This window comes from Felis catus, chromosome B2 (genome assembly GCF_018350175.1).
Source record: "Felis catus isolate Fca126 chromosome B2, F.catus_Fca126_mat1.0, whole genome shotgun sequence".
Lineage (NCBI taxonomy): Eukaryota > Metazoa > Chordata > Mammalia > Carnivora > Felidae > Felis > Felis catus.
The window spans coordinates 20596756-20623397 of NC_058372.1; the positions used below are offsets into that span (position 1 = coordinate 20596756).

The 26642-nt window shown below is 39.1% G+C and overlaps 1 long non-coding RNA gene across 1 annotated transcript; it reads left to right on the forward strand.

The window, feature by feature from the left end:
- Positions 1 to 390: 390 nt before the first annotated feature.
- Positions 391 to 26642, forward strand: LOC109499579. Its single transcript, XR_002742600.2, has 3 exons — positions 391 to 918; positions 25165 to 25270; positions 26034 to 26642. It is a non-coding gene; the product is annotated as an uncharacterized LOC109499579 (long non-coding RNA).

Consider the following 26642-nt stretch of genomic DNA (forward strand, 5'->3'; position numbering starts at 1 on the left):
TGGAAGTTTTTACTCATTGATTGTTTCACTGGCCATATCCAGTCTCCTGATGACCTCATCAACTACATTTTTACGTTTACGTGACAGTATTTTTTCTTTTTTAAAAAAAATTTAAAAAAATTTGTTTTAAACACAGTATTTTTTATTTCTAACATTTCCTTTTCTTTATTGGCATTCCCTTCACTCTATTACCTATCTGTTCTTTCATGTCATCTACTTTTTCCATTAAAGCCCTTAGTATATTGATCATTTAAAAATTTTTTTTAATATTTATTTTGAGAGAGACAAACAGAGCATGAGCAAGGAATGGGCAGAGAGAGAGGGAGACACAGAATCCAAGCAGGCTCCAGGCTCTGAGCTGTCAGCACAGAGCCCAATACAGGGCTCGAACCCACGAGTGAGATCATCACCTGAGCCGAAGTTGGACACTCAACCAACTGAGCCACCCAGGCGCCCCTGATCATAGTTATTTTAAATCACCAGTCTTATAATTCTAAAATATCTTCCATATATGAATCTAGGTCTCAGGCTGGATTTGTCTCATCACATTATGTTTTTTGCCCTTTAGCATGCCTTGTAATTTTTTGTTGAAACCAGGTGTGATGCATCTGGTAAAAGGAACTGATGTTGATAGATCTTTAGTGTGAAGTTTTATGTTTATCTGATTAGGAGTTAGGCCGTTTTGACCCTGCGATAGCTTTGGTCTTAGAGGCTAAACTCTTCTCTCATATCCTTGTTTTTGTATCTTTTGTTGTTTTGTGGTGTCCCTAGAAACTTCTCAAGTCAGATCTGAAGCTCACAACTTGTTATTTGAATTTTTCTTAGTTGTAATCCCCTATTTTTTTTTTTTACAGGAACTCTACTGATGTGGTGGTAAGGCGAGTAGAGAGAAGAAGCCTTCTATAGTCCTATGATTAGGTCTGTGTCTTTTAGTGAACTTGAATTGGGTATCTCCCTTCCCCCACATGGAAGGCTAGAGGTGGCTGCAGTTGGGTGTTTTCCTATCTCCAGGTCAGTTTGGCTTTGGTATAACCTCAGTGGGTTAGGTAAAACAGTTTCCTTTCAAGGCAGGCTTTATTAAAGAGAACAGAGAGCTCTGAGCATATTTCAAAATGATTATATTTCCACACTTTCTGTTAGAAGCACTAGGAGACCACTGTATGATCTTCACTGTAAGAACTGGTAGGGCAAAATGTGGGAGCTCTTCGAAGACTGGGCCCCCTTAGAGACTTTTTTTTAATGTTTATTTATTTATTTTTTGAGAGAGAAAGAGATCACAAACAGGAAAGGGGCAGAGAGAGAGGGGGAGAGAGAATCCAGAGCTGGAAGCGGGGCTCAAACACACAAACTGCAAGATCATGACCTGAGCCAAGCTGGCTCAAGAGTCCGACACTTGACCGACTGAGCCATCCAGGTGCCCCCTTCAGAGATGTTTAATTCTCAAGATTGTCTACATCAAACCTCCAACAGTCATTTGTAGTTTAAAATGTTCCTGCTGATATTGTCTCCAGCTGTGAGTTTCTGCCTCTGATTTGTTCCTGGTATGCTGTGATTATCTGGGTCCATCTGTCTGACTCGTTTTCAGGGCAGTTTGCCCTGTGGCCTCAATTCTGATGGATCTAAGAGTTGTTGTTTTTCAGTTTGTTCAGGTTTGTTTCTTGTTATGAGTACAGAAGCAATGACTTCCCAGCTCTTTACATGTCAGGCTGGAAACCAGAAGTCGTATTTATAAATATCTTCCCAAGTGATGGGATCTTTGTTGCTTTCTCACTCACCTGCAACGTGTCTAGGGAGCCAAGACCAAAATGATACATGAGTCAAATAATCTCGGGAGAATGGCTGAGCAATGTTTATGTTTTCATGATGTTAATTAGCATGCTTTTACTTCCACTCAAAGAATTCCCTTCAGCATTTCTTGTAAGATGGGTCTGGTGGTAATGAAATCCGTCAGCTTTTGTTGGTTCAGGAAAGACTTATCCCTGTTTTGTTTGCAAAGGATGGCTTTACTGAGGATAGAGGCTTGGTTGACAGTTTTTTTCTTTTACTCTTTTGAACATGTCATCCCATTCTCTCCTGGCCTAAAAAGTTTCTGTTGAGAAATCTGCTACTGGTCTTTTGGATGTCCCTTTGTATGTGTCTGTCCTTGTCTCTTGCTGCTCTTAAAATTCTTTGTCTTTGACATTTGACAATTTAATTATAGTGTGTCCCCGTGTATGGGGGCATTTTGGACATCATGCACCTGGACATCCATTTCTCTTCCCAGATTTGGGAAGTTTCCAGCCATTATTGTTTTAAATATACTTTCTATACCTTTCTCTCTTTTTTCTCCCTCTGGAATTCTCATAATGTGAATATTGTTTCTTTTCATGGTGTCCTATAATTCCTGTAGGCTTTCTTCACTCTTTTTCATTCTTTTTTCATTTTGTTTCTCTAAGTGAGTAATTTCCAATGTCCTGTCCTCCAGATCACTGACTCTTTTGTCTTCATGATTGAGTCTACTTTTGCAACTCTTGAATTCTTCAGTTCAGTTACTGTATTTTTCAATTCTAGGATTTCTTTTGGGTTTTTCTGTTTGTTTGTTTGTTAATGTTTATTTATTTTTGAGGGAGAGACAGAGCATGAGTGGGGGAGGGGCAGAGAGAGGGGAGGACACAGAATCCAAAGCAGGCCTGAGGCTCCGAGCTGTCAGCACAGAGCCCGATGCGGGACTTGAACTCACGAACTGTGAGGTCATGATCTGAGCCAAAGTCAGACATTCAACTGAGCCACCCAGGTGCCCCTTTTCTGGTTTGTTTTTAATGGTTGTAATTTTTTTTGTCAAACTTCTCATTTTGTTCATGCATTGTTTTCCTAATTTCATTTAGCTGTCTGTTTTCTTGCAGTTCACTAAACTTCCTTAAGAGGATTATTCTGAATTCTTTTTCTGACAGTTCATGGAGCTCCATTTCTTTAGGATCAGTTATCAGAGCTTTATTAGTTTCCTTTGGTGGTCTTGTGTTTACCTTATTTTTTAAGTGATCCTTGATTCCTCATGTTGGTATCTGCACATTTAACAGGGTTCCTCTTCCAGACTTTATAGCTTTGTTTTAGCAAACCTGTCAGCTTCACCAGTCAGCTCAGTTGGGGATTCTGGGTGGGTCTACTGGTAATATTCTTGGGCAGGTGGAACCTACTAATTTGGTCTGTTTGGGGACAAGGCAATGTTTGAGCTCTGAAAATAGGGAGAGGAGAGTGTGCCACCAGTTGAGAACAGTTGGATAGGATTACTGGCTTGGTTCACTACACAAGTGAGGTCGTAGTATGGGTTTAGCAGTTGGTTAGATTTCTTGGTCTAGCTTACAAATGCTCAGCACTGGGTAGTATATTCAGTAGTAGTTGAGGCTATGAAAATTAGCTTTCCTGCCCTGGGAGGGCAGCAAGATAGGACCCAGAACCCATCTAGCTTTGGAGATCTGAATCAAGCCAGAGTGTGCACTGAATTCCTGGTTAGGCGAGGCTACCAGTTTCACTCTGCAGATGGGGGAAGCCATGGCTGTGCTCTCTGTTCAAGTGCCCTGTACAGAGGGGTGTTGAATGGGCTATGCAGCCTCCCATATGCTCTGGTCAGGTACCCTGGTGGGACAGCCTGAAGGCTGCAATGAGCAGGTCTATAAATAAGGTCCCCTGTCTGGGCACAGTGGGGAAAGGAGCTCTAAAGCCAGTAACACTGTTTGTTTATTGTCTTAACTCAAACCAACCTGCACCACACACTCCCAGATGACACAGGGCCAATTGGCTTTGTTCTGCAAACTGTCGGCTCTGCCTGCCACCCCTCAGACTGAGTACCGTGGGGTTGTCATGGCTCCCAGGAGTTATGTCCAGCCTTTCTGGTCTGATGAGTCCTGAAGACACTCTCCACAGTGTGCTGGGCTGTGTCTCAGCTCCATCGACTGAGTGGGAAGGTCTGGGCCACTCCAGGTTACTCTGTTTTCCCAGACAGGATCCCCCGTGGCTCCAGGCCAGGAATGAATTAATCCCCCTGCCTGTGTGTAGTATGGAGATGCTGCACACCTGTATTGGCTTTGCTTTGGGGGCCGTCAGCTCCGCCTTCCCACCTCTTGGTTCATGGGCCACACAGCCTCCAGGAGGCTTTGGTCAGAAGGGATTGGAATACACTTTCACAGTGGGTGGGGTATGATTCAGTTCCTTGCCCGGGTGTGGACAAACCAGGCTCTAGGGGCCGGCAGAACTCCTTGTGTTGAGGATCGAAACCAGACAGATCTGTACCTCACTGAGTTCCCCGGCCAGAGCGCACCCCTGACTTGGTTCTGCAGATGAGCAAAGCCGCTGGTTGGGATTAAGCACTTGGGCACTGCAGGTGAGAACTCAGTCTGCCAAGATTCAAGTGCTGGTTCTTGCAATTCCTCTCCCCCCAACTTTTCTGTCACAGTCAGATTTCCAGTGGTTGAGCGCCCCACCCCCACCCCGAGACTCCCTTGCAGTCCCTGTAGGGCAAGATCACAGTGGGGCCTCCCACAAAGCAACCCACAATGCTGGGGCTGGGGGCGGCCCTGGTTGACTCTTCCCACTGGAGAAACTAGAGGCTCAGGGGAGACGTCTCCACGTGCTGCTGCCCTGTCCTGGGGGAGGGGCAATGGGGTCAATGCACAGCCACCTCTCTTACCCAGCTAATGCAGCGTGTCTTGGTCTCTGTGGTGAGAGATGCTTCAGCCTCATACCTGTTTTTTAGGATTCTTTCAGTGGTGTCTTATTCCTGAATAGCTGTTAGTTGTTCCTGTGAGGCAGTGTGAATTCGGGAAGAGCCCCTGTCACCATCTTGGTGATGTCCCTTAGCTTTACGTTTAACCCACAGCTTTCTTTAATCTTAACTATTCCTAACTATACCAGTATTTCATTAGGGTTTGCTCTTAATGGTTTTCAAAAATACTCTCCAGTCTCCATTTTCTTTTTTTGTTGTTGTTGTTTTTAATGTTTCTTTACTTTTGAGAGAGAGAGAGAGACGGAGACAGAGCACGAGCAGGGGAGGGGTACAGAGAGGGAGACAGGATCCGAAGCAGGCTCCAGGCTCTGAGCTGTGAGCACAGAGCCCAACGTGGGGCTCGAACCCACAAACCGGGGGATCATGACCTGAGCCGAGGTCAGGTGCTTAACCGACTGAGCCACCCAGATGGCCCAAAAACCAGAGTTTTAAATCTTTCTAGGAAGTACCCTATCTGGAATTCACGTGAGATCTTTTTATCCTTACAATTCAAAAGTTTTGCTAGACTATGTCACCCACACCCACCACCAATTCCTGCCCTGGGTATTTTCTTGTATTTGTCATTACCTCTGAACAATGGCTGTAAGAGAGCTGTGTGATGGGATACAGATGGAGGGCTTTATTCTGGTTGTTTGGGGTAGAATAACCAAAGCATAGATGGCCAGTTTGCATCCACATTTAGGTTCCAGGTTTCAGACAGTCGGGTAGGCACGATGTCTTTGGCCTATCATTTTCCAAATATGGGAGACTTACAATTTGTGGCAAGATCAGCCTATTTTTTTTTAATGTTTGTTTGTTTGTTTTGAGAGAGATAGTGGAAGAGGGGCAGAGAGAGAGGGAGAGAGAGAGAGAGAGAATCCCAGCAGGCTCTGCGGTGTCAGCACAGAGCCAAATGCGGGGCTTGATCTCAGGAACTGTGAGATCATGATCTGAGCTGAAATCAAGAGTCTGACGCTTAAACAACTGAGCCACCCAGGCACCCCAGCCTATTTTTTTAAGGAACAGTTTTATTGACATTATTCATATGCCATATGACTGCCATTTTTAAAGCGTACAATTCAGTGGGTTGTTGTGTAGTCACAGATATGTGCATAACCCATCACCTCAGAAAGAAAGCCCATGCCCCTTAGCTACACCCTCCCCCTACCCATTCATTCCTGCCAGCCCTAAGCAACCACTCATCTACTTTCTATTTCTATACATTCACCTGTTTTGCACATTTTATATAAATGGTATCATGTAACATACAGTCTTTTGTGACTGACTTCTTTCCTTTAGCATAATGTTTTTAAGGGTCATCCATGTTGTAGTTTACAACAGTACTTTCTGGTCACATCACATTCCATTATATGAATATTACCACATTTTATGTATCCTTTCATTAGTCCATAGACATTTGGTTTGTTTCCACCTTTTGGCTATTATGAATAATGATGATGTAAGCATTTGTGTAAAAGTTTTTGTGGGCATACATTTTCATTCCTCTTGGATAGATACATAGGAGTGGGATTTCTGAGTCATATTCTAACTCTGTGTTTAATCACTTGAGGAATTACCACACTGTTTTCTAACGTAGCCACACCATTTTGCATTTGCAACAGCAGCTTAGGAAGTTTCTGATCTTTTCACGTCCTCATCAACACTGGCTTTTCATTTGTGGCAATTCTTGAGTGTGTGAAGCGGTATCTCATTATGGTTTTGACTTGCATTTCCCTGATAACTAATGATGCTCAGCATCTTTCCGTGTGGTTATTGGACATCTGGATGTCTCTTTGGAGAAATGTCTATTCAGATACCTTGCCCTTTTTTAAGTTGGATTATTTGTCTTTTTATTATTGAGTTGTAAGAGTTCTTTATATATTCTGGATATGGTCCCTTATTAAATATGCTACTTGCGGGGAGCCTGGGTGGTTCAGTCAGTTAAACTTCCAACTTCGGCTCAGGTCATGATCTCACCATTTGTGAGTTCGAACCCTGAGCCGGGCTCTGTGCTGACAGCTCAGAGCCTGGAGCCTTCTTCAGATTCTGTGTCTTCGGATTCTCTGCCCCTCTCCTGCTCATACTCTGTGTCTCTCTCTCTCAAAAATAAATAAACATTAAAAAAATGCTACTTGCAAATATTTTCTCTTCCGTGTGTCAGCTTTTCACCTTCTTGATATTGTCCTTTGATGTTTTTTTTTATTTTGATGAAGTCCTATTTATTTATTTTTCTTTTGTTTTGGTGCTCTTGGTGTTGTATCTATGAACCATTACCTAATTCAAGGTTATGAAGATTTATGCCTATGCTTTCTTCTAAGAATTTTATCATTTTTAGCTCTTACATTTAGGTCTTTGATCCATTTTGAATAAGCTTTTTTATGTGGTGTGAGGTAAAGGTCTTATTTCTTTTTTTTCTTTCTTTTTCTTTCTTTTTTTTTTTTTTCTATGTGGAAATCCATCTGCCCCAGCACCATTTGTTGAAAAAACCTATTCTTGTCCTATTGAATTGTCTTGGAATCCTTGTCAAAAATCAACTGGCCTCAGATATAAGGGGTTATTTCTGGATTCTGTGTTCTCTTTCATTGATCTATATGTCTGACCTTATGCTGATTCCACATAGTATTGATTTTTGTAGCTATGTAATTTTTGAAACAAGAAAGTGTTAATCTACTAACTTTATTCTTCTTTTTTAAGATTGTTCTGGCTATTTAGGGTCCCTTCCAATTTCATATGAATTTTAGGACCAGCTTGTCTATGTCTGCAGAAAAGCCAACTGCAATTTTAATAGGGATTGCATTAAGTTTTTAGGTAATTTCAGGAGTATGACCATTTTATCAATATTAATTTTTCCAATCCATGAATGCATACATCTTTCCATTCATTTAGGTATTTTCAAATTTCTTTCAGTAATGTTTTGTAGTTTTCAGTGTATAAGTCTTGCATTTTTTAAAAATCATTCCTAAGTATTTTAGTCTTTTTTATGCTATTGTAAATGTAATCTTTTACCTAATTTTATTTTCAGATTGTTCACTGATGGTTTATAGAAACACAGTTGGTTTTTGTATATCAGTTGTGTATCCTACAACCTTGCTCAACCTGTTTATTCTAATTTTTCAAGATTATTTAGGATTTTCTGTATGGGAGATAATGCCATCTGCAAATAGAATTAGTTTTATCCCTTCCTTTCTATCTAAATGCCTGTTGTACCTTTTTCTTGCCTAATTGCACTGTCTAGAACCTTCAGTTCAACACAGAATACAAGTGGTGAGAGCAGGCATCCTTGTCTTTTTCCTGACATTAGGGGGAAACTTTCAGTCTTTTACCATTAAGTCTGATGTTTGCTGTGGGTTTTCACAGATGCCCTTTATTAGATTTCAGAAAGTTCCATCCATTCCTGGTTGATTGTGTGTTATTATCACGAAAAGGTATTGGAATTTGTCAAGTGCCTTTTCTGGATCGACTGAGATGATCATGTGCTTTTGTTCTTTTTTCTGTTAAGATGGTGTATTGCATTGATTGATATTCATATGTTGAATCAGTCTTCCATCACTGGGATAAATCCCACCTTATTTTGGTGTATTATGATTTATGTATTGCTGGCTGTATGTGCTAGTATGTTGAGTATTTTTGTGTTTATATTCCTAAGAGATATTAGTCTGTAGTTTTATTATGATATTACTGTCAAGGTCATATTTTAGAATGAATTGAGAAGAATTCTCATCTATTTTTGAAGTGTTTGTGAAGGATTGGTATTAATTATTTAAACATTTGGCAGAATTCACCTGTGAAGATATCTCCTGAGCTTTTCTTTGGTGGTAGTTTACTTGATTATCAAACTAGTCAGATTTTCTATTTCTTCTTGAGTCAATTTCAATAGCTTGTATCTTTCTAGGAATTTGTGTGCATTTCATCTAAGCACACAGTTGTTTATAGTATTCCCTTATAATCCTTTTTATTATTGTCAGGTCAATAGTAATGCCTCACCTCTTTCATTTCTGATTTAATCATTTAAATATACTCACTTTTTGGGTTAATCTTTCTAAAGGCTTTATAATTTAGTTGACCTTTTCAGTAAAATGACTTTTGGCTTTAAAAGTCTTCTCTGATGTTTTCTATTCCTTATTTCATTAATTTCTGTTTTCATTTTTATTATCTCCTTTTTCTGTTTTCCTTAGATTTAGTTTGCTTTTCTTTTTCCAGTCACTTAAAATGGAAGTTTAAATTATTGATGTGAGATCTTTCTTCTTTTTTAATACAGGAATTTACAACTATAAATTTCCCTCTACACATGGTTTTAGTTATATCCCATAAAATTTGATATGTCTTCATTTTCATTTATATCAAAGTATCCCTTAATTTCTCTTGTAATTTCTTCTTCAGCTCATTTCTTATTTAAAAGTGTGATGTTTAATTTTCACATATTTGTGAGTTTCCCAAGTTTTTGTGATTTCTAATTTATTTCATTACAGTTAGTATTGACATACTTTGATGTCAATCCTTTTGAATTTATTGAAAGTTGTTTTATGACCTAATGTATTATTTTACCCTGAATAATGTCCCATGTGCACCTGAGAAGAAAGTGTATTCTGTTGTTATTTTATAGCTATCTGTTAGGTCTAGTTGGTTTATAGTGTTGTTCAAGTCTTCTATTTCCTTGTTAATTTTTTGTCTTCTTTTATGCGTTATTTAAAGTGGGGTACCAAAGTCTTCAACTATTATTTGTTGGAATGTCTATTTCATTCTTTAGTTCTATCAGATGTTGTTTCGTGCATTTTGGGTCTCTTTTATTAGGTACATACTTATTTATAATTATTATATATTCTTAATACCTTGACCCTTTTATATTTATTACATGTCCTTATTTATCTCTGTCCTTCATGACTATTTTGTGTGATAGTAGGATAGTCAACACGAGTTTTTTTGTGTGTTTACTATTTGTATAGTATATTTTTCTCTACCCTCTTTCTTTCAACTGGTTTGTATCCTTGAATCTAAAGGATGTCTCTTTTTTTTTTAATTTTTTTTTAACGTTTATTTATTTTTGAGACAGAGACAGAGCATGAATGGGGGAGGGTCAGAGAGAGAGGGAGACACAGAATCTGAAACAGGCTCCAGGCTCTGAACAGTCAGCACAGAGCCTGACACGGGGCTTGAACTCACGGACCACGAGATCATGACCTGAGTCGAAGTTGGACGCTTAACCGACTGAGCCACCCAGGTGCCCCTAAAGGATGTCTCTTATAGACAGCACATAGTTGAGTCATTTAAAAAAATTTTTTTTAAATGTTTATTAATTTTTGAGGGACAGAGTATGGGCAGGGGAGGGGCAGAGAGAGAAGGAGACACAGAATCTGAAGCAGGCTCCCGGCCCTGAGCTGTCAGACAGAGCCCAATGTGGGGCTCGAACTCAGGAGCCGTGAGATCATGACCTGAGTCGAAGTCAGACCTTAACTGACTGAACCACCCAGGCGCCCCATAGTTGAGTCATTTTAAAAAAATTTCTTATCCATGGGGCACCTGGATGGCTCAACTGATTAAGCACTGACTTTGGCTCAGGTCATGATCTGGCAGTTCACAAGTTCCAACCCCACAACGGGCTCTGTGCTGACAGTTTAGAGCCTGGAGCCTGCTTTGGATTCTGTGTCTCCTTCTCTCTGCCCCTCCCCTGCTGACGCTCTGTCTCTCTCTGTCTCTCAGAAATAAATAAACATTAAAAATTAAAAAAAAATTCTTATTCATTCTACCAATCTCTGAATTTTAAGTATTTAATTCATTTAATATAATTACCAGTAAGGTAAAATTTAGCTATGCCACTTTCTATTTTTCTTATGTCTTTTTTGTTCCTCTATTCCTCCATGACTGCCTCCTTTTGTGTTGAATAAATGTTTTCTAGCATACCACTTGTAGTCTTTTTTCTCATGTTTTACTATGTATTTTAGTCATTTTTTAGTGGTTGTTTGGTAGTTACAATTAACATCTTACCATAACAATTTTATTTAAATTAATACCAATTTAATTTTAATAGTATATAAAAACTTTACTTCTCTATAACTCCATTCCTGTCTTCCTATTTTGTGTTATTATTTTCATATAAATTACATCTTTATACATTATATGCCCATCCACACAGATATATGATTATTGCTTTATTCAGTTGTCTTTTAAGTTATGTAAGGGGGAAAAAAGAGGTGTAAAAAAATACGTTTATACTGTCTTTTATGTTTACCCATGTAGTTACCTTTACAGATACTCTCTATTTCTTCATGCGGATTCAAATTACTGTATAGTCTTCATTTCACCCTGAAAGACTATCAATTTCTTTTTTCTCTTTCTTTCTTTCTTTCTTTCTTTCTTTCTTTCTTTCTTTCGAGAGAGTGCAAACAGGAGAGAGGGGCAGAGGGAAAGTAAAAAAGAGAGAATCCTAAGCAGGCTCCATACTCAGCATGGAGCCTGCCATGGGGCTCAATTCCACAACCGTGGGACCATGGCCTGAGCCAAAATCAAGAGTCAGATGCTCAACCAACTGAGCCACCCAATGCTCAACTGACCGAGCCACCCAGGTGTCCCAAGAGTCTCAATTTTTAATGTATTTCTTAGAGCCATTCTGCTAGTGACAGTTCTCATTTATTGTTTATCTAGGAATGTCTTAACTTCCTCCTTTTGAATGATAGTTTTGCTGGATATAGAATTCTTTGTTGACTATCTTTTTCTTTTAGTGCCTTAAATATAGCATTGGTTTGGGTTTCAACAGTTTGTGATGCGTGTAGGTGTTCATTTTTCTTAGTTTTGTTGAAACTCTTGAATGTGTGTATTAATGTCTTTCCTCAAATTTGGGAAGTTTGGGGCCATTTTTTCTTCAGTTACTCTTTCTGCACCCACCTTTTCCTTCTGGGATTCCCATTATGCATGTGTTGATGTACTTAATGATGTCCTAGGGGATCTCTGAGGCTCTGGTCATTTTTCTTCTTCTTCTTTTTTTTTTTTTTTTTTTTTTCTGTTCCTCAGGCTGGATAATCTCAGTTGAACTCAATTGACCTTAGAATTCTCAAATTCATGAATTCTTTCTTATGCCTGCTCAACTCTCCTGTTGAACCATCTAGACATTTAAAATTTTCATTTAATGTACATCTTAGTTTCAGAATTTCTATTTGGTCCTTTTTATAATCTAGATTCCTTTATTGACATTCTCTGTTTGGTGAGACCGTGAGATATCGTTCACATACTTTAGTTTTTCTTCTTTGATATATTCAAAATAGCTGACTTAACGTTCTTGTCTGGTAAGTTCAATATCTAGGCTTCCTCAGAAACAGTTTCTATTGATTACCTTTTTCCCTGTGTGTAGGCCACTTTCTTTTTCCTCTTTATGTTTTATAATTTTTGTTGGATATCAGCATCCTTAAAATGTTCCAAAGCTTCCCTTTCTGGTTCAAATCCCAATCCCTCAGTAGGGCCTATTAGGTCCTGCATGAGTTTGTCCTCACTGCCCCTCTGATTTCACTGCCTATTACTCTTGTTTCTGTCATTATACAGCCTCTCTGTCCTTCTTTCCATTCTTTAAATATACTGGTCACTCATGTCTCAGCTCATTGGTGCCTCCTCATAGAGGTTATGCCTTCCCCAGCCCACCCTCCATCACATATCCCTGGCTTATTTTATTTATAACATTTAGCACTACCTGAAAAGATATTATTCTTTATTTCTTTATTGTATATGAGCCCGCCCCCTCACAAGACTGTAAACTCCCTAAGAGCAAATGCCTTGTCTTTTCTCTCTGCCATATCTTCATTGCTTAGAATGCTTCTTTGGCATATAGTTAGGCATTCGTTGTTAAATGAATTAAAAGCTAAGGTCACAGTTTCACAGGTTCCAAAAAGCGACACACTCTAGTTCTTGAAGAGGATTAGAACTTTGTTTTTCTCCCCTAAAATTTCTCAAATCTGTGTTCTAGCTATGCAGATATAGTTAATAAACTTTCTCTTTAAAGGCAGTTTTTATAATTGTTTTATGAAACTAATTACTATCTATATTAATTATGCCCCATATACAATCTTAGTCTCTTTTCACTCTTGGCCTCATATGTTAAGACCTCTGTTTATTTTAGAATTCAACTTTGTATGTTAAATAACTCTTCCTTTCCTGAACACTAGGAAAAAAAATAATCACAGGAAGTTCTGGAGAATTTCAGTCCCTAAAGTGGGAGACCATAAGATCTGAAAGGAAATTGAACAACTATAACCTGTAGAGGACAGGACCTATGGAAGTTTGAGTTGTAAATTAGGCGCTTCAGCATACAAATCTATTCTTCATGCTATTACTTAATATGCTTAGTGCTGCATTATCCCCACAGAGTAAACAAACCAAATCCGTATTTAATCTTAGAAAATTTTCTATCATTCCCTGCCACTCTTATGTTTAAGAACCACTTTTCCTCTTATGGCACTCCTTGCAGAGATGAAATCTGTGAAGTTATTGTGAGACCTTTATTAGTGTCCTAGTGGTGAGCACACCGAGGTGTGGCATGATGACTCATTCTGTGTAACTAACTCCACTCTATCCAGGAACTGAGCCGTGTCCATAAGTGTAAGAGATCCAACCCCAGATGTCAAAAAGTCAATGTTTATTTAGGAAAGGAAATATGTCATTGCGTGATTAACTCCTAGAAGCAATAGTAAAAACTTTTGAATCATCTGAGTTCATTTTAAAATGCCACTTTTCTTCTTTACTTTGTAGTTGGGATTATTTACTAAACACTAGGTTTTCAGTAAGAAAACAACCTGAACACTTGTCAATATCAAGAGTTTCCTTTTGATGGTTAGTCCATAAAATTAGCCTGGGAAATTCATAAGGTAATTATTTCCTGCTTTGAGAGGAGCTTTTGAACCTTATCAAGGTTGTACTTGGGTGGATTCCACTGAGGTGTATTCTCCTGGAGGCAGGGAGTAGCCTGTGTGCATGGAAGGATTCTGGAAACCAGAACCAAGTGGCAGTGAATGACCCAGGCACGTTATAAGAAAAGGTTCATTCAAGGACTATGTAATCCCCACAGCCCTTCCATTGTAGATGAGTTGCAGGATATCTCCTTGACTTGGCACAGATCAGGCCAAGAGTCACTGGCAAGCATGTTCTGATGGTTCAGTTACAGCATGATACTAACAGGGTCCAAGGACATCCTCTGATTCCTCTCAGGTCAGTTTACTTGGTTCAGAGGAAGAGAGTCTAGCCCAAGGTCATAAACCTTACCCTTGGTTATTCAGCTAAACCCAAGCCATTTAAAATTCTGTTACACAGTTATGATTTTAGTTCTATAGAAGATCATGGTAAACAGCCTGCAGAAGTCACTTTCAAAATGCTATCCTCTTGGTTTGTCCATGCTCCAAGTTTGTTTTTAGAGAGAAATGTTTCTTAATGCGAATGAATAGCTACATATGGGAGAATTATACAGATTGTACAAAACATATCTAGACATTTGTTAGCCTATTCATTTAACCATTTATGTTTTAGGACAAGGTTCTAAGAATACAAAGCCAGTAAGAAATAATTCCTGCTGTCAAGAAACTTACAATGTGCAGCACCTGCGTGGCTCAGTTGGTTGAGCATCCAACTCTTGATTTCAGCTCAGGTCATGATCCCAGGGTCGTGGGAGCAAGCTCTGCATGACACTCCTCACTGAGCATGGGACCTGCTTAAGTTCTCTCTCTCTCTATCCCTCTGCCTCTCTCCCCAGTTCACTTGCTGTCTCTCTAAAATAAAAAAAATAAAAAAATAAACAACACAAAAAACCTTAGAGTATAATTAAATACCCAGTTTTGATTTTTTGGAATATACAAACTTTGGGGGAGGAAAACAATAATATGAAGTTACATGAAAGTCAAATATTCTCATGCAGTTCTACAAGTAAGACTTTATTTTTTCCTTCTAATTAAAATTAAGATAAAAACAGTGGGGGAGCCAAACCATAAGAGAATCTTAAATACAAAGAACAAACTGAGGGTTGCTGGAGGGAAGCGGGGGTAAAATGGGTGATGGGCATTAAGGAGGGTACTTTTGGGGATGAGCACTGGGTGGCATATGTAAAAGATGAATCAGTGGGTTCTACTCCTGAAGCCAGGAATACACTATGTGTTAACTACTTGAATTTAAATTTAAAAAATCTATTTCTCTTGATGTTGTAAAATAAATATTTGTTTAAATAATTAATATTTTAAAAACTATTTCTGATACACATAACATATACACATATTAATACATATAAATTAGTTACAGGTGCTTCAAAAAAGGAATCTAGCTTGAGTATTCTATTTAAGAATATAGTTCTGGGATGACTAAAATCAAAAACACAAGAAACAATAGGTGTTGGCAAGGATGTAGAGAAAGGGGAACCCTCAAGCACTGTTGATGGGAATGCAAACTGGTGCAGCCACTCTGGAAGACAGTATGGAGGTTTTTCAAAAAATTAAAAATAGAACTACCCTACAACCCAGCAATTCCACTACTAGGTATTTATCCAAATGATACAAAAAGGCTGATTCAGAGAGGCACATGCACCCCAATGTTTATAGCAGTGCTATCAATAATAGCCAAATTATGGAAACAGCCCAAATGTCAACCTACTGATGGATGGATACAGAGGATGTGGTATACATATGCAATGGAATACTACTTGGTGATCAAAAAGAATGAAATCTTGCCATTTGCAACAACGTGGGTGGACCTAGAGTATATTAAGCTAAGTGAAGTAAGTCAGAGAAAGACAAACATCATATGATTTCACTCACGTGGAATTTAAGAAACAAAACAAATGAGGGGCACCTGGGTGGCTTAGTGGCATACTGCTAAGCTTATTACATGCAGTATCTCATTTAATAAAGTTTAATAAAGTTCAGGTGCCGCATGTGTTTTTTTTCTTTTGATTAAAAAAATTTTTTTTAATGTTTTTATTTATTTTTGAGACAGAGAGAGACAGAGCATGAGCAGGGGAGAGGCAGAGAGAGAGAGACACACACACAAAATCCGAAGCAGGCTCCAGGCTCTGAGCTGTCAGCACAGAGCCCGACATGGGGCTCGAACTCACAGACTGTGAGATCGTGACCTAAGCTGAAGTCGGACGCCCAACTGACTGAGCCACCCAGGCACCCCTTTTTTGGTTTTTAAAAATTGAAGTATAATTAACATACAGTATTCTATTAGTTTCATGTGTACAACATTGATTCAACAATTCTATGCATTACTCCGTGCTCACCATGGTAAGTGTAGTCACCATACAACGTTATTACAATATTATCGACTCCATTCCTTAGGCTGTACTTTTAATCTCTGTGACTTATTTATTTTATACTGGAAGTTTGTACCTCTTAATCCCCATTATCTATTTTGCCCACCCCCCACCCCACCTCCCATCTGGAACCACCAGTTTTTCTCTGTATTTAGGAGTGTGTTTGTTTTGTTTGTTGGATTCCACATATAAGTGAAATCATATGCTATTTGTCTTTCCCTGACTGATATTTTACTTAGCATAATACTCTCTAGCTTTATCCATGTTGTCACAAATGGCAAGATATCATTTTGTTTTGTGGCTGAGTACTATTCCCAATGTGTGTGTGTGTGTGTGTGTGTGTGTGTGTGTGTGTGTGTATCATATCTTCTTTATTCATCTATTGATGGACACTTGGATTGTTTCCATATCCTGGCTATTGCTTCCATATCCTGGCTGCAGTAAACATAGGGGTTCATGTATCTTTTCAAATTAATGCTTTTGTATTCGTTGGGTAAATATCCAGTAGTGGAGTTGCTGGATCATATGGTATTTCTATTTTTAATTTTTTGAGGAACCTCCATACTGTTTCCACGGTGGCTGCACCAATTTACATTCCCTCCAATAGTACACAAGGGTTTCCTTTTCTCCACATCCTCCCCAACACTTGATATATTTGTCTTTTTTGATAGTAGCCATTTTGACTTGTGTAAGGTATATTTGATTGTGGTTTTGATTTGCATTTCCCTGATGATGAATGATGTTGAGTATCTTTTCATGTGTCTGTTGGCCATCTGGATGTCTGTTTTAGAAAAATATCTATTCAGGTCCTGTGTCCATTTTTTAATTGTATTGTTTGTTTGCTTAATGTTGAGTTGTATAATTTCTTTTTTTTTTAACATTTATTTATTATTGAGAGACAGAGAGAGACAGAGCATGAGCAGGGGAGGGGCCGAGAGACGGGGAGACACAGAATCCGAAGCAGGCTCCAGGCTCTGAGCGGGCAGCACAGAGCCCTACACGGGGCTCAAACTCACAAGCTGATAGATCATGACCTGAGCTGAAGTCAGACGCTTAACCAACTGAGCCACCCAGGTGCCCCTGTATAATTTCTTTATATATTTTAGATATTAACCCCTTATCAGATATATCATTGGCAGATATATTCTCCCATTCATTAGATTACCTTTTTGTTTTGGTGATGATTTCCTTCACTGTATAGTTCTAATAGTTTATTTTGGTATAGTTTACTTTGGTATAGTTCCAATAGTTTATTTTTGCTTTTGTTTTCCTTGCCTGAGGAGATATAACTTTTTTTAATGTTTATTTATTTTTGAGAGAGAGAGAGAGCAAGAGCAGGGGAGGGACAGAGAAAAAGAGGGAGACACAGAATCCGAAGCAAGTTCCAGGTTCCAAGCTGTCAGCACAGAGCTCAAACTCACAAACCCTGAAATCATGACCTGAGCCAAAGTCGGATGTTTAACTGACTGAGCCACCCAGGTGCCCCAAGGAGATACGAGTATGTTGCTAAGGGCAATGTCCAAGAGATTACTGTCTATGTTTTATTTAAGGAGTTTTATGGATGCAGATCTCACATTTAGGTCTTTAATCCATTTTGAATTTATTTTTGTGTATGATGTATTAAAATGGTCTGGTTTCATTCTTTTGTGTGTAGCTGTCCAATTTTCCAAACATCATTTATTGAAAAGACTGCCTTTTCCCCATTGTATAATTCAGGCCTCCTTTGTTATAGATTAATTGATATAGATGTGGGTTTATTTCTGAGATCTCTACTCAATTCCATTGATCTGTGTGTCTGCTTTTGTGCCAGTACCATATTGTTTTCATTAATATAGGTTGGTAGGATATCATACAATCTAGAATTGTGATACCTCCAGCTTTGTTCTTTTTTCTCAAGATTGCTTTGGTTGTTTTGTGGTTCCACACAAATTTTAGGATTATTTGTTCTAGTTATGTGAAAAAATACTACTGGTATTTTGATAGGGATTGCAATGAACCTATAGGTTGCTTTGGGTAGTATGGATATTTGAACATTATTAATTCTTCCAGTCTATGAGCATGGTATACCTTTCCATTTGTTTGCGTCATCTTCCTCAGCATGTGTTTTGTGGCAGTTTTTAATTTAATATATTGTTTGTGACTTTCCATTTAATTAAATATTCTACTGAGGCATCATTTTAAGTGGCTGCATGGTGTTTTTTTTAATTTTTTTTTTAACGTTTTATTTATTTTTGAGACAGAGAGAGACAAAGCATAAATGGGGGAGGGTCAGAGAGAGGGAGACACAGAATCTGAAACAGGCTCCAGGCTCTGAGCTGTCAGCACAGAGCCCGACGCGGGGCTCGAACTCACGGACCGCAAGATCATGACCTGAGTCGAAGTCGGCAGCTTAACTGACTGAGCCACCCAGGCGCCCCGGCTGCATGGTGTTTTAACCATAGATGTATTTAATCAAATTTTAAATTTTTTTGAACTTTTTTTTTGTTATTATAATAAGAGCCCATGATGAGCATGTGTTGTTTATAATAGCAAATGAAACAAAACCCAACAAGCAAGAAAATATTTTGTAACCTCCAAGTTTATTTCCTTAGGATCCTTCAGAATATTTTCTTAATTCTTAGGAATAATTCTGAAAACAAGTGCTTGAACAATTTTAAGACTTTTAATGGAAATGCCGAGAGAATATTCTTTTTGCATTCAGGGTCTATGTTTCCAGAACATAATGGACTTAATGATGATCTGATATTTTTCCATTATGTAAACAATCCATTAATTTAGTACACAGAGTGAACTATGTTACTCTTCTTGAGTTGTCCATTAAGCAGCTGCAGCTTTGGAGTTGCCAGGAATTCACCCAACCGGCAAAACCTTGGGACACTTTATTGGGCTCATGGTACCTACTTATAGCACTGGGGGAGGTGATGCATGTCCTTCAGCTCAAAGAAATGAACTCAAATAAATTTGTATAAGTTTAAATGCCAAATGAAGGTTTTTATAGGTTAAAACATACCCTGCAACTTCTTTACCCTGTAGCCCACTTCTATCTCTGTAACATTCAGGTTCTAAGACATATGACTGAGGAATTACCAAGAAAGATTAGAAGCAGGAATAATTCTAGTCCAGCAATGTGGGGATACTTGAACTTGGAGGTCACATCTGAAGATCTTACACCCTTCTGGGTTTGGGCATCTTGAGACATACAGCATTCACCATCAGCCCTGGAAAAGTTTCCAAAAAGTTCTGGATGCTTTCAATATTGGCACCAAGGAGACTGCTTAAATCTTCTATATGTCCTTGCCAAGTGTCCTGCAACTATTGATAAAATGAATACAAAGATCATATGTAATGTGCATGTCAAATAGTGAGGATATTCAGGAGTCAACTCTTAATATACCACTAACACAAAAGGAGATTCTGTTTATTATTTAAGACCAATGAAAATGCCAGTTTTGGCTAAATATTGGAGAGCTGTAAAGATTCCTCTAGGGGGACAAAATAATAACAACAACAACAATAACAACAACAACAATAGTGGTCAAGGCAAACTTGACCTCAAACCTCTCCTTGACTCATAATATTTCCTGTTCCCTCATTGGTTTGGATTTTATTCTAAGACTTTCTTTCTGGAATCATTTGGTACTATATCTGTGACTTTGTTTTTTCCCTTAGAGAAAATGGTGTAATGTAATTGGAGACTTAAAAAATATTTTCTCACAAAAATACTAAGTGCATAAATTAAAAACAAAACCCTAACTCATTGTTTGAGTCTCCTCAACTCCAGCCATACCTGAGTAAGACCTATATATGGATTCTACAGAAAAGGAATTAACTGGTAATTAGCTGGTAATAGTTCTTTCTTCTGTGCAGAATCCAACTGTAAAAGGTAGTTAAATATCACCTGCACACTGGGGGCCTTATCAGTACTTTGAAATTAACCATACTTCCTATGTTAGCTTAGAAGGTGGGGAAGTAGTCCCATATTTACCTTGGTCTGCTGTGGGTGCTAGTTGTGAGTTCTATTGTATCCCTCATTATATTACTTACAAGTCATTTATAATGGGCTGAGTTCATACTCTAGCTACAAATTACAGAGAAGCACTTAAAGTCACTCTGGAATAGCTTTTAAGGTAATAGCATTTTTTAAGGCTAAAAAAAGCTTCTTGTACCATCCATGGTACCTTCTATAAATGCCCTTTGATAAGTTTGTGGTTTTAAGAAATGAACTTTTTGCCTTGAGGTGGAAATAAAATCATGGATTTAGTTTAAAGTAGGACACTTTCCTGGTTTCTGTAGATTTAGCTAGGCCCAAGGGAATATAATTCCTGGAATCATATTTTAAGTCTCAATATTATACATCGAATTATAAATATTGATGTTGCTTTTTAAACAGGTTTTTCCATCAACAGCATGACTCTTAAAAAAGTGCATACTCCCCCACTATGATTTTTATTGCTCAAATGTATCACATGTTGGAATACACCTTTAAATCTATAAGGAAAGCTAATGATGATAAAACAGACATAAATTTACTTTCACAAAAGAGCTCTATTCCATAAAGTGAGGTATGACTCAGCTGCTGTGAAACCTATCAACTTATAATGTAGATTAAGTGATTATATTTAGTATTTAGCAATATCTTTGACTGTATTCAGTACTTTTAAATTTATTACTGCTGTTGTTTATGGCATATATGTGTGTGTGTATGTATAATTCTTCTTAACATTGGAAATAATACTTTTTAAAGAAAACATGATTCTTCTATATTCCACAAGAGTGTTTGTAAGTCATGCATCCAACACTTACTATATGCCAAGTCCTTACAAAGAATTTTTGATTAGAGATGATAGTAACTGTGAAAAGTCTTCTCTGTGCCCTTTTCAAGGGCAATTAAGCATCCAACTTTCAAATGGCACTGAGAGCCACTTGAGTTATTTAAGGATGCTTCTATTTTTAAAGTTGTCTTTACTAACAGTCTTCGAGATACATGGAAATGCTTAATATAGGCTTCCCAAATTGTTGACGACGCCCTCTTATTAGTTTGGCTGCCGGTGCATGCACGCCTGTGTGCCCATGCACATGTTGTCGTCTGTCTTTCCTTCAGCACCTTCATTTTCCTGCAAATTCCCACTGAGTGGCTGGACTCTGAGAAATTCCATGCCTTTGATATACCCAGTGGTGTCAGAAACTACCTCTTTGTGACAGTTGTGCCTTATGTAAGGATTTTCCTTATAGGTTCTCTCCTTAAGAGATGCTGGTGTTTGACTCTGTTAAACTAGGACTTCCAGGAAATGTTTGGGTAATTGAAGGAAGATGGAACTTATAATGGAGTCAGGGTAACTGGCTTCCTGGAATACACGTCTTGTACACACACATCTCTCCCCTGAGTACACACATGTCTTGCTTGCAGCACATTCACATAGAAGCTGCTCGTCTTCCCATGCGATACCGCACAGGCATGAGAGATGGGTGGACATCCCGCCTACTGTTCTTCGCAAGGAAAAGGAAAAGCAGTAAACTAGAGGCAGTTTTTCCACCCTCAAGCAAAAGCCCTTTTCTCCTTTCAAATGGAAGAAATGTCATCTTTGTCATTAATTCACAGATCTTTATTGAGGGAGGGTGCCAGAATGGGGTTAGGCCTTGGGGGAAACAAAATGGAAGAAAAACAACCTCTGACATCACTTGAGTTTCTAGTTTAGGGAAGGAGATAGACAATCCACAGATAACCCTGGGGGACACTCCCCAAAAGGGGTGAAGAGGTGGAATTAGAGAACAGAGATGTGTCTGCTTGACTAGGGGGTCAGAGAATCAGGGAGTGTTTCTGGAGGGAGTCAACAACACCGGAGTCTTACCCAACGAGCTGGCCTTACAGAAAGGGAACTTGTAGACCTGGCATGCAGCCTGGGCAGAGAAATGGACAGGAAACTGAGAGTATGTCCACTCTCAGGGGATGAGAGCCTTCAGGGTCTTGGAGGGTGGGAGGCTAGGAATGGTAAGAAATGAACAAGGCAGAGGCTAGAGATCAGGGATTTGGAATTGATCCTGGTGTAGTGGGAAGCCTTCATCAGTTTTCACCAAGGCTGTGATGCAATACAGTTTGCACTGGAATTTAAAGGATTGGCACTGGGCAAGACTAAATGGTGGGACATTGGTTAGGGGAGGCATGCGACCAGCAATAGAAGGCCACAGAGGTGGAAAGGCCCAGCTGAGGTCGTGGGCCAGGGGGATCAATGGAAGAGCAAGCACACTAAGAGCTAGTGAGGAGGTTGGATGGGTGAACTCAGAGCTGACTGGGCAAGACTGGTTCACTGTGCTCTCTGCTTGTGCAGAACAGTGGTCCTCTCCGACCCTCAGGGGGTCTGTTCTAAGACCCCAGCTAGTGCCTGAAACTGCAGATATTATCGAACCCTATACATACTATGTTTTTTTTTCTTGTGCATACATACCTATGATCGAGTTTAGTGTATCAATTAGGTAAGAGATTAACAGTGATAGTAATAGAATAGAACAATTACAACAATATAGCGTAATGAATGTTATGTGAATGTGGTCTCTCTCTCTCCCTCAAAATATCTTACTGTGCCATACTCACCCTTCTTGTGATGATATGAGGTGATAAAATGCCTACATGAGGAGGGGAAGTGAGGAAATTAATGTCGACTTTGTGACATAGTGTCAGGCTACTACTGACCGCCGACATATTGGAATGATCTGAGGATCATCTGCTTCAGGACAGAAAAAGAAAATATGGATGAAGGGGCATTGCTCTCCTGGTGGCTCCCCCAAGTCAGCAAGCTCTCTCTCCCTCTCTCAGCACCACAGGTCAGGCCTCACCACTTTCCTTCTCTCTTGTCCCTTCTTTTTCTTCTCTTTCTCATCTCCCGGAGTACAGCCAAGTTATTCTCTCAGAGTGGCTTCCAATCTAGAAACTTCAAATTCTGCTTACCTTCTCCCCCTCGCTCAACCCCCTCCCTCCCAGTCACCAAACTGTATTGATGCTACTGAGGATTTCCCAATCTGGTTCCGTTCAAGCCACCACTGCTGCTACTGAGTCAGGCTTTTCTTAACTTCTTCATTCCTCCTTCTTCCTGCCATCTGCCATTGAAATCCTTGTCAGCACTGATTAGCATGAAGAACAATTAGAGGTGTGAGAAAATAAAACTCATCCCACCTAGCCAATTTTCAATTTTGCAGACATTTAAGCAAAGAATTAATGACATTTGGGGAGGTTTTTGTTTGTTTGTTTTTGCGTTTTTTGTAGCAATTTTTTTTAATGTTTATATTTGAGAGAGAGAGTGTGAGCAGGGGGGAGGGGTGGAAGGAAGGGGGACAGAGGATCTGAAGTGGGCTCTGCGCTGACAGCAAAGAGACTGACTCGGGGCTCAAATTCACCAACCGTGAGATCATGACCTGAACCCAAGTCGGACACTCAACCGACTGAGCGACCCAGGTGACCCTTTTTTAAATAACAATTTAATCTGCCTTTTCAATTCTACAAAAGTTTGATTGAATAAAGGAATTAGGACAATTTTTTTCTAAAACACAATGAATTATATAAATAGTAGGCCTTATTCTAAAATTACTAATGAAGAAACTACTGTCCCTTCCTGTCTCCTTTTCACCAAGAAAAGCTAACCTATTTCAATGAGGAACAAAACATTTTTAAAAATGCACCCCTCTTGTATAGGAAAGTGATGAGACATTCTGGAAACAAAAAAAGGGGGGAGTTGCAAGGGATTACTCTTGATTATAGCAAATAGCTAATTCAAATATTCTACATCATTTTATTTATTCTAAAATATAATGATTAAAGTGAGAAACAATCCCCTAAGCACAATGTGGCTGACAGTGCTCTTCCATTGTTTTTGTGTAGATAGGACAAGGTCCTTAGACATTCTTGCCAAATAGTGTCCTGTTCAGAGCAGTCACTAATACCAGATCTTGTTAATAAGCACTAATCTCTTTTTAATAGACTGTGTTTGATGCCAGATTAGTAAAATAAACTCTCATCTCTCATGATGACGCTTTGTTCCTGAGAACTTTCTCTACTTATCTTGAGGACATTATGTTTGGAGATTTTTATGCTTCGGAATACATCTAGAAGACTTCTGCCTTGAATGGAAAAGGCTTTCTATATTGCTGAGACAGATATGTTTCTGGGATGGGAAGGCACCAACTAAGCTATAGAAGCCATTCATAGGCGAAGAATAAGAATGCCTATTCCTTCTTCTTAGAGTTCAGTTTAAAGACAAACAGAAAAAAAGGAAGTCCTGACACAAACATGATTATGAAAATTGTGATTTTAGAAGACCAAAACTGGTGAATTGCCCACATTTGTAAGAATATAGCAGTAATTTTAAAAACAAATGAAGGAGCTGCTATAGGTATAAGATACGATATTATTGAAATCTGGCAAATTTCCATCAGTGAAGTGCTTGAGAACTTCCATGACTATGTGAAGCTCCCAGGGTAACCTGGTCCAGAATTTGGGGGAATGGGAATGGGGTCCTTAGCAACCTGGGAGACGGCCTACCTTGATCAAAGGAGACCCCTCTTTTAGATGAAAGCATGTCTCTGCACAATGACCCCTGGCCCTAGACATGGTATCAGGAATCCACAGGAGAGTGGAATCTGTGCTGTGATGGCAGGAGACACAAAGCACCTGACAAGTGAGAAGTTTGGGTTCTAGCACCATCGCTTCCACCTCTTGGCTCTCTATCACATACAGCAAATATCTGAATGTCTTTCACTCTGACTTCTCATCTCTCCACATGGGGACAATAAGTGTTCTTATGTATCACTGAAGATTTGACAAGGAAGAGTCAAGGGAAAAGATGGAAATGAGGGCATCTTGCAACGGGACTCTATAAAGATGAGGTCTTGTAGTATGCTTTGGTGTGTGCCTGAGGAGCTCCCCAAAGGCCAGGGAGTCAGTGAAAGGAAAACCAGATGGGAAGGTGAGTCACTTCCGGCTTTAGCTTTATCTCTATTATTGGCATTTCACGTAGTGAACATGTATTAGTAGATTACTTGTAAAATTTTAAAATCTGAGGGAGTACAGAAATAGGACTATGGCATTTTATAAAAGAAATATATTATCTGCTTTAGAAATTTAATGTAAAAGAAGTAATTCATTTGTTTTTCTCTTTGAAGATAGGTCTGTGGTCCTCCATCATTCTGAAATCCCAAAACCTTTAAAAACAGAGTTTTAACAGAAGTTTTCAGCAAACTTATTAGATGATAAAAACATAACCTTAACTAAGGTTAGTCCTTATTCATTTTCTTTTTTTACGTTTATTTATTGAGAGGGGGGGGCATGTGCACGTTCATGGGGGAGGAGCAAGAAGAGAGGAAGAGAGAATCCCAAGCAGGCTTCATGCTGGCAGTGCAGAGCCTTGATGTGAGGCTCGATCTCACAAACCATGGGATTATGACATGAGCCAAAATAAAGTCAGACACTTATCTGACTGAGCCACCCAGGCATCCCTTTTTCTTATATTTTTGGTAAATGTGCATACTGAGAACATGCTACATCACACATAATACATGAGCTGTTTTCACTTGTGAAAATGCAAAAAAAATCTGGTATATTCTAACCCTGAAATTTTCATATAAGGAACGGTGTACCTGAATATGTGTACTAAATTCATGAATAAAGCAAATACTCTAGTAGCTCTCTTTCTGGAGATTTAGTCAGGATAAATCCAGGGGCTTCAGGTCTGGTAACTTTCCTGAGAGCATAATTCAGTACAACAAACATTTACTGAGGTGGTACTTTGAGGGGAAAATCAAGATTAACAGGTGATTGTTGTATAATGCAAGGAATTTGCATTATAGTGGGGAATGCACTTCCACTTAAATTTAATATAAATTGCATTGGAATCAATGTTGTAAGAGGACTATAATCAGAAGGGAAAGATGGGTGAGAGCCCAGAACTCCTGGGGGTGGTGGAAGGGTCTAGACTGGGGGACAGTGAGAGAGAAGACCGGTTAACACTTTGATAACTTAATTCCTTTTTATTTTAGGAGTAACCATTTGTGTTGTTGGCTTTCTTTCTGCAAGATCTAAGAGGCCCGGTGGAATCAATATTCCCAAAACGCTTCCCAGGGTTATGAGACCCGCTGAAAGTGTAAGCACTGGGAAATGCTGACCCAGTTATTCAAAATTATGGTGAGCAAGAGTCAAGAGTCTTCCCAACCAGAGGTCTCGCTGTTGCAAAGGGGCCCTCTCACCCAGGTTTCAGGAATTACAGTTGTCCCTGAAAAGGTAACTGCTAAAGCATTATGTTGATATCAAAACACACGGGTTGTAAAGCCACCGAAACGATAGTAGATGGTGAAGAAAGAAACTGACGATTAAAACATGATGAAAACCAGTTTCTCCACTAAATCCTAAACATGGCAGACCAAGCTCTGAGAGTGAGCAAATGGGAGACTTAGGGATTTTTTCCCCTGAAGCCTCATTTGTGGCAAGGGTGTCTTATGACTTTGGTGCCATTTGTTCCTTTGAAATTGCTTCCTTTGTTTCCATTTTTTTTTAAGTTTATTTATTTATTTTGAGAGAGAGAAAGCACCAGCTGGGGGGCAGGGAGGAGCAGAGGGAGGGAGAATCCCAAGCAGGCTCCTCAGGGTCAG